Source organism: Fundulus heteroclitus, chromosome 24 (genome assembly GCF_011125445.2).
Source record: "Fundulus heteroclitus isolate FHET01 chromosome 24, MU-UCD_Fhet_4.1, whole genome shotgun sequence".
NCBI lineage: Eukaryota > Metazoa > Chordata > Actinopteri > Cyprinodontiformes > Fundulidae > Fundulus > Fundulus heteroclitus.
In genome coordinates, this window is record NC_046384.1 from 23,474,592 (window position 1) to 23,481,490 (window position 6,899).

The following is a 6,899-nucleotide window of genomic DNA, read 5'->3' on the forward strand; positions in this document are numbered from 1 at the left end:
ATGTAGACAGTGAGCCAAACTTCTTACCAAAGGGTTTGTGAGCTATGGTGTTTTTAGCCTTAATTGAACTCCTGTCATATAGCAGTCGAAAATTGTAGCAGACAAGAATCTCTTCTCAAAAATCCATCATCATAGGTCAACTCAGACAAAACTCCAAACCAAGGCTCCATCCAAGTACCTCTATTGGGTAAGCACTCTTTAGCCAAAGCGGAAGTGCGCCAGCGGTCGCCATGATAGGTGCTGTCCCAATAATGCAGTCAGCAAAGAAGGAGGTAGGAAAAGGAGCCTGTAATCTTCCTCTCACAGCTAGTTTTGCTTTGGAACCCTGCGACATCAATTACCAGCGCTAAGAAGCCTTAAAGTATTGCACAATCTTTGCCCGACATGACGTATAAGCAAAGCCCCTTCACGGAATGTCCAGAGAGAAGATATGGCGTACTTTGTAGTTCATTTTCGCAAGAATGTAGTCCTGGATTTTACTCGCATCATACTGTACATATACATTTCCATCAGGTCATGACATGATGGTCATTGTGGAGACAAAGTGTTTTAAACACAATGATTATGAAGCAGTGCGGATCAGTTTCTAAGATTTCTGCAGCGTACGAGCTAAAGCTTATGCTAACCTGAGCATAATTACTCCCTTTTCTGGTGAATGATGAACATTATTAGGCAAATTAGTACCTGAACGTCATTGAAATATCTGATAAGACTTTGGTAGAAAATTTGTACTTTCAACTTTGCACAAGTTTCAGGAAAACCGTGGTTTTCTTTTTCAATGCTTATTCCATTGCTTTAGGTTTGTTTAAAATTCATGACGAGGTACTTGGTATTACAAAGGTCGCCATACAAGCTGCTTTATCTTAGTAAGTCAAAGCACCTGGCTCTTAAAGAGAAAACAAATCTGAGTTCAACAATCAGCTTGATTTCTTGGTTGCAAGAAGAAATTTTACCACTTGTGTTGTAAATATTGAAGGCCATGAGTATTGGATTCCTTTTTATGGGTCCCCTCAATACTTGGAAAATGGACATTACCAAAGACTGAGGCGCTGTGGCTTAGTTGGTCAAAGTGCCTGTCTAGTAAACAGGAGATCCTGGGTTCAAATCCCAGCAGTGCCTTTGGAGCATCCTTCATATTTAATGTAGACAGTGAGCCAAACTTCTTACCAGAAGGATTTGTGAGCTATGGTGTTTTTAGCCTTAATTGAACTCCTGTCATATAGCAGTAGAAAATTGTAGCAGACAAGAATCTCTTCTCAAAAATCCATTATCATAGTCAACTCAGACAAAACTCCAAACCAAGGGTCCATCCAAGTACCTTTATTGGGCAAGCACTCTTTAGCCAAAGCGGAAGTGCGCCAGCGGTCGCCATGATAGGTGCTGTCCCACTAATGCAGTCAGCAAAGAAGGAGGTAGGAAAAGGAGCCTGTAATCTTCCTCTCACAGCTAGTTTTGCTTTGGAACCCTGCGACATCAATTACCAGCGCTAAGAAGCCTTAAAGTATTGCACAATCTTTGCCCGACATGACGTATAAGCAAAGCCCCTTCACGGAATGTCCAGAGAGAAGATATGGCGTCCTTTGTAGTTCATTTTCGCAAGAATGTAGTCCTGGATTTTACTCGCATCATACTGTACATATACATTTCCATCAGGTCATGACATGATGGTCATTGTGGAGACAAAGTGTTTTAAACACAATGATTATGAAGCAGTGCGGATCAGTTTATAAGATTTCTGCAGCGTACGAGCTAAAGCTTATGCTAACCTGAGCATAATTACTCCCTTTTCTGGTGAATGATGAACATTATTAGGCAAATTAGTACCTGAACGTCATTGAAATATCTGATAAGACTTTGGTAGAAAATTTGTACTTTCAACTTTGCACAAGTTTCAGGAAAACCGTGGTTTTCCTTTTCAAAGCTTATTCCATTGCTTTAGGTTTGTTTAAAATTCATGACGAGGTACTTGGTATTACAAAGGTCGCCATACAAGCTGCTTTATCTTAGTAAGTCAAAGCACCTGGCTCTTAAAGAGAAAACAAATCTGAGTTCAACAATCAGCTTGATTTCTTGGTTGCAAGAAGAAATTTTACCACTTGTGTTGTAAATATTGAAGGCCATGAGTATTGGATTCCTTTTTATGGGTCCCCTCAATACTTGGAAAATGGACATTCACCAAATACTGAGGCGCTGTGGCTTAGTTGGTCAAAGTGCCTGTCTAGTAAACAGGAGATCCTGGGTTCAAATCCCAGCAGTGCCTTTGGAGCATCCTTCATATTTAATGTAGACAGTGAGCCAAACTTCTTACCAGAAGGGTTTGTGAGCTATGGTGTTTTTAGCCTTAATTGAACTCCTGTCATAAAGCATTCCAAAATTGTAGCAGACAAGAATCTCTTCTCAAAAATCCATCATCATAGTCAACTCAGACAAAACTTCAAACCAAGGCTCCATCCAAGTACCTCTATTGGGTAAGCACTCTTTAGCCAAAGCGGAAGTGCGCCAGCGGTCGCCATGATAGGTGCTGTCCCAATAATGCAGTCAGCAAAGAAGGAGGTAGGAAAAGGAGCCTGTAATCTTCCTCTCACAGCTAGTTTTGCTTTGGAACCCTGCGACATCAATTACCAGCGCTTAGAAGCCTTAAAGTATTGCACAATCTTTGCCCGACATGATGTATAAGCAAAGCCCCTTCACGGAATGTCCAGAGAGAAGATATGGCGTACTTTGTAGTTCATTTTCGCAAGAATGTAGTCCTGGATTTTACTCACATCATACTGTACATATACATTTCCATCAGGTCATGACATGATGGTCATTGTGGAGACAAAGTGTTTTAAACACAATGATTATGAAGCAGTGCGGATCAGTTTCTAAGATTTCTGCAGCGTACGAGCTAAAGCTTATGCTAACCTGAGCATAATTACTCCCTTTTCTGGTGAATGATGAACATTATTAGGCAAATTAGTACCTGAACGTCATTGAAATATCTGATAAGACTTTGGTAGAAAATTTGTACTTTCAACTTTGCACAAGTTTCAGGAAAACCGTGGTTTTCCTTTTCAAAGCTTATTCCATTGCTTTAGGTTTGTTTAAAATTCATGACGAGGTACTTGGTATTACAAAGGTCGCCATACAAGCTGCTTTATCTTAGTAAGTCAAAGCACCTGGCTCTTAAAGAGAAAACAAATCTGAGTTCAACAATCAGCTTGATTTCTTGGTTGCAAGAAGAAATTTTACCACTTGTGTTATAAATATTGAAGGCCATGAGTATTGGATTCCTTTTTATGGGTCCCCTCAATACTTGGAAAATGGACACTAACCAAATACTGAGGCGCTGTGGCTTAGTTGGTCAAAGTGCCTGTCTAGTAAACAGGAGATCCTGGGTTCAAATCCCAGCAGTGCCTTTGGAGCATCCTTCATATTTAATGTAGACAGTGAGCCAAACTTCTTACCAGAAGGATTTGTGAGCTATGGTGTTTTTAGCCTTAATTGAACTCCTGTCATATAGCAGTCGAAAATTGTAGCAGACAAGAATCTCTTCTCAAAAATCCATCATCATAGTCAACTCAGACAAAACTCCAAACCAAGGCTCCATCCAAGTACCTCTATTGGGTAAGCACTCTTTAGCCAAAGCGGAAGTGCGCCAGCGGTCGCCATGATAGGTGCTGTCCCAATAATGCAGTCAGCAAAGAAGGAGGTAGGAAAAGGAGCCTGTAATCTTCCTCTCACAGCTAGTTTTGCTTTGGAACCCTGCGACATCAATTACCAGCGCTAAGAAGCCTTAAAGTATTGCACAATCTTTGCCCGACATGACGTATAAGCAAAGCCCCTTCACGGAATGTCCAGAGAGAAGATATGGCGTACTTTGTAGTTCATTTTCGCAAGAATGTAGTCCTGGATTTTACTCACATCATACTGTACATATACATTTCCATCAGGTCATGACATGATGGTCATTGTGGAGACAAAGTGTTTTAAACACAATGATTATGAAGCAGTGCGGATCAGTTTATAAGATTTCTGCAGCGTACGAGCTAAAGCTTATGCTAACCTGAGCATAATTACTCCCTTTTCTGGTGAATGATGAACATTATTAGGCAAATTAGTACCTGAACGTCATTGAAATTTCTGATAAGACTTTGGTAGAAAATTTGTACTTTCAACTTTGCACAAGTTTCAGGAAAACCGTGGTTTTCCTTTTCAAAGCTTATTCCATTGCTTTAGGTTTGTTTAAAATTCATGACGAGGTACTTGGTATTACAAAGGTCGCCATACAAGCTGCTTTATCTTAGTAAGTCAAAGCACCTGGCTCTTAAAGAGAAAACAAATCTGAGTTCAACAATCAGCTTGATTTCTTGGTTGCAAGAAGAAATTTTACCACTTGTGTTGTAAATATTGAAGGCCATGAGTATTGGATTCCTTTTTATGGGTCCCCTCAATACTTGGAAAATGGACATTCACCAAATACTGAGGCGCTGTGGCTTAGTTGGTCAAAGTGCCTGTCTAGTAAACAGGAGATCCTGGGTTCAAATCCCAGCAGTGCCTTTGGAGCATCCTTCATATTTAATGTAGACAGTGAGCCAAACTTCTTACCAAAGGGTTTGTGAGCTATGGTGTTTTTAGCCTTAATTGAACTCCTGTCATATAGCAGTCAAAATTGTAGCAGACAAGAATCTCTTCTCAAAAATCCATCATCATAGTCAACTCAGACAAAACTCCAAACCAAGGCTCCATCCAAGTACCTCTATTGGGTAAGCACTCTTTAGCCAAAGCGGAAGTGCGCCAGCGGTCGCCATGATAGGTGCTGTCCCAATAATGCAGTCAGCAAAGAAGGAGGTAGGAAAAGGAGCCTGTAATCTTCCTCTCACAGCTAGTTTTGCTTTGGAACCCTGCAACATCAATTACCAGCGCTAAGAAGCCTTAAAGTATTGCACAATCTTTGCCCGACATGACGTATAAGCAAAGCCCCTTCACGGAATGTCCAGAGAGAAGATATGGCGTACTTTGTAGTTCATTTTCGCAAGAATGTAGTCCTGGATTTTACTCACATCATACTGTACATATACATTTCCATCAGGTCATGACATGATGGTCATTGTGGAGACAAAGTGTTTTAAACACAATGATTATGAAGCAGTGCGGATCAGTTTCTAAGATTTCTGCAGCGTACGAGCTAAAGCTTATGCTAACCTGAGCATAATTACTCCCTTTTCTGGTGAATGATGAACATTATTAGGCAAATTAGTACCTGAACGTCATTGAAATTTCTGATAAGACTTTGGTAGAAAATTTGTGCTTTCAACCTTGCACAAGTTTCAGGAAAACCGTGGTTTTCCTTTTCAAAGCTTATTCCATTGCTTTAGGTTTGTTTAAAATTCATGACGAGGTACTTGGTATTACAAAGGTCGCCATACAAGCTGCTTTATCTTAGTAAGTCAAAGCACCTGGCTCTTAAAGAGAAAACAAATCTGAGTTCAACAATCAGCTTGATTTCTTGGTTGCAAGAAGAAATTTTACCACTTGTGTTGTAAATATTGAAGGCCATGAGTAATGGATTCCTTTTTATGGGTCCCCTCAATACTTGGAAAATGGACATTCACCGAATACTGAGGCGCTGTGGCTTAGTTGGTCAAAGTGCCTGTCTAGTAAACAGGAGATCCTGGGTTCAAATCCCAGCAGTGCCTTTGGAGCATCCTTCATATTTAATGTAGACAGTGAGCCAAACTTCTTACCAGAAGGGTTTGTGAGCTATGGTGTTTTTAGCCTTAATTGAACTCCTGTCATATAGCAGTTGAAAATTGTAGCAGACAAGAATCTCTCCTCAAAAATCCATTATCATAGTCAACTCAGACAAAACTCCAAACCAAGGCTCCATCCAAGTACCTCTATTGGGTAAGCACTCTTTAGCCAAAGCGGAAGTGCGCCAGCGGTCGCCATGATAGGTGCTGTCCCAATAATGCAGTCAGCAAAGAAGGAGGTAGGGAAAAGGAGCCTGTAATCTTCCTCTCACAGCTAGTTTTGCTTTGGAACCCGGCGACATCAATTACCAGCGCCTAAGAAGCCTTAAAGTATTGTCACAACTCTTTTGCCTCGACATGAAGTTAAGCACAAGCCCCCCTTTCACGGAATGTCAGTGAGAGAAGATATGGCCGTCACTTCTTTAGTTCATTTCGCGAAGGAATGTAGTCCTGGATTTTTACCTCTCACCATTACTGTACATATACAATTTTCCCATCAGGGTCATGAACATGATGGGTCATTGGTGGAGGACAAAGTGTTTTCACCACAAGTGATTAGTGATAAGCAGTGTGACATCAGTTTATAAGATTTCCTGCAGCGTATGAGCTAAAGCTTATGCTACCGTGAGCATATTACTCCCTTTTCTGGTGAATGATGAACATTAGGCTAAATTAGTACCTGAACGTCATTGAAATTTCTGATAAGACTTGGTAGAAAATTTGTACTTTCAACTTTGCACAAGTTTCAGGAAAACCGTGGTTTTCTTTTCAAAGCTTATTCCATTGCTTAGGGTGTTTAAAATTCAGGACGAGGTACTTGGTATTACAAAGTCGCCATACAAGCTGCTTTATCTTAGTAAGTCAAAGCACCTGGCTCTTAAAGAGAAAACAAATCTGAGTTCAAACAATCAGCTTGATTTCTTGGTTGCAAGAAGAAATTTACCACTTGTGTTGTAAATATTGAAGGCCTTGAGTATGGATTCCTTTTTATGGGTCCCCTCAATACTTGGAAAATGGACATTGACCAAATACTGAGGCGCTGTGGCTTAGTTGGTCAAAGTGCCTGTCTTAGTAAACAGGAGATCCTGGGTTCAAATCCCAGCAGTGCCCCTTTGGAGCGTCCTTCATATTTAATGTAGACAGTGAGCCAAACTTCTTACCAGA

The 6,899-nt window shown here is 40.6% G+C and overlaps 5 non-coding genes across 5 annotated transcripts; all 5 read left to right on the top strand.

The window, feature by feature from the left end:
• Positions 1-1,045: 1,045 nt before the first annotated feature.
• trnat-agu lies at positions 1,046-1,119 on the top strand. The gene has a single exon. It is a non-coding gene; the product is annotated as a tRNA-Thr (tRNA).
• A 1,067-nt stretch (positions 1,120-2,186) lies between these two features.
• Positions 2,187-2,260, top strand: trnat-agu. The gene has a single exon. It is a non-coding gene; the product is annotated as a tRNA-Thr (tRNA).
• Positions 2,261-3,327: 1,067 nt separating this feature from the next.
• trnat-agu lies at positions 3,328-3,401 on the top strand. Its single transcript has one exon. It is a non-coding gene; the product is annotated as a tRNA-Thr (tRNA).
• Positions 3,402-4,468: 1,067 nt separating this feature from the next.
• Positions 4,469-4,542, top strand: trnat-agu. The gene has a single exon. It is a non-coding gene; the product is annotated as a tRNA-Thr (tRNA).
• A 1,065-nt stretch (positions 4,543-5,607) lies between these two features.
• On the top strand, positions 5,608-5,681 carry trnat-agu. Its single transcript has one exon. It is a non-coding gene; the product is annotated as a tRNA-Thr (tRNA).
• The last annotated feature ends 1,218 nt before the right edge of the window (positions 5,682-6,899 follow it).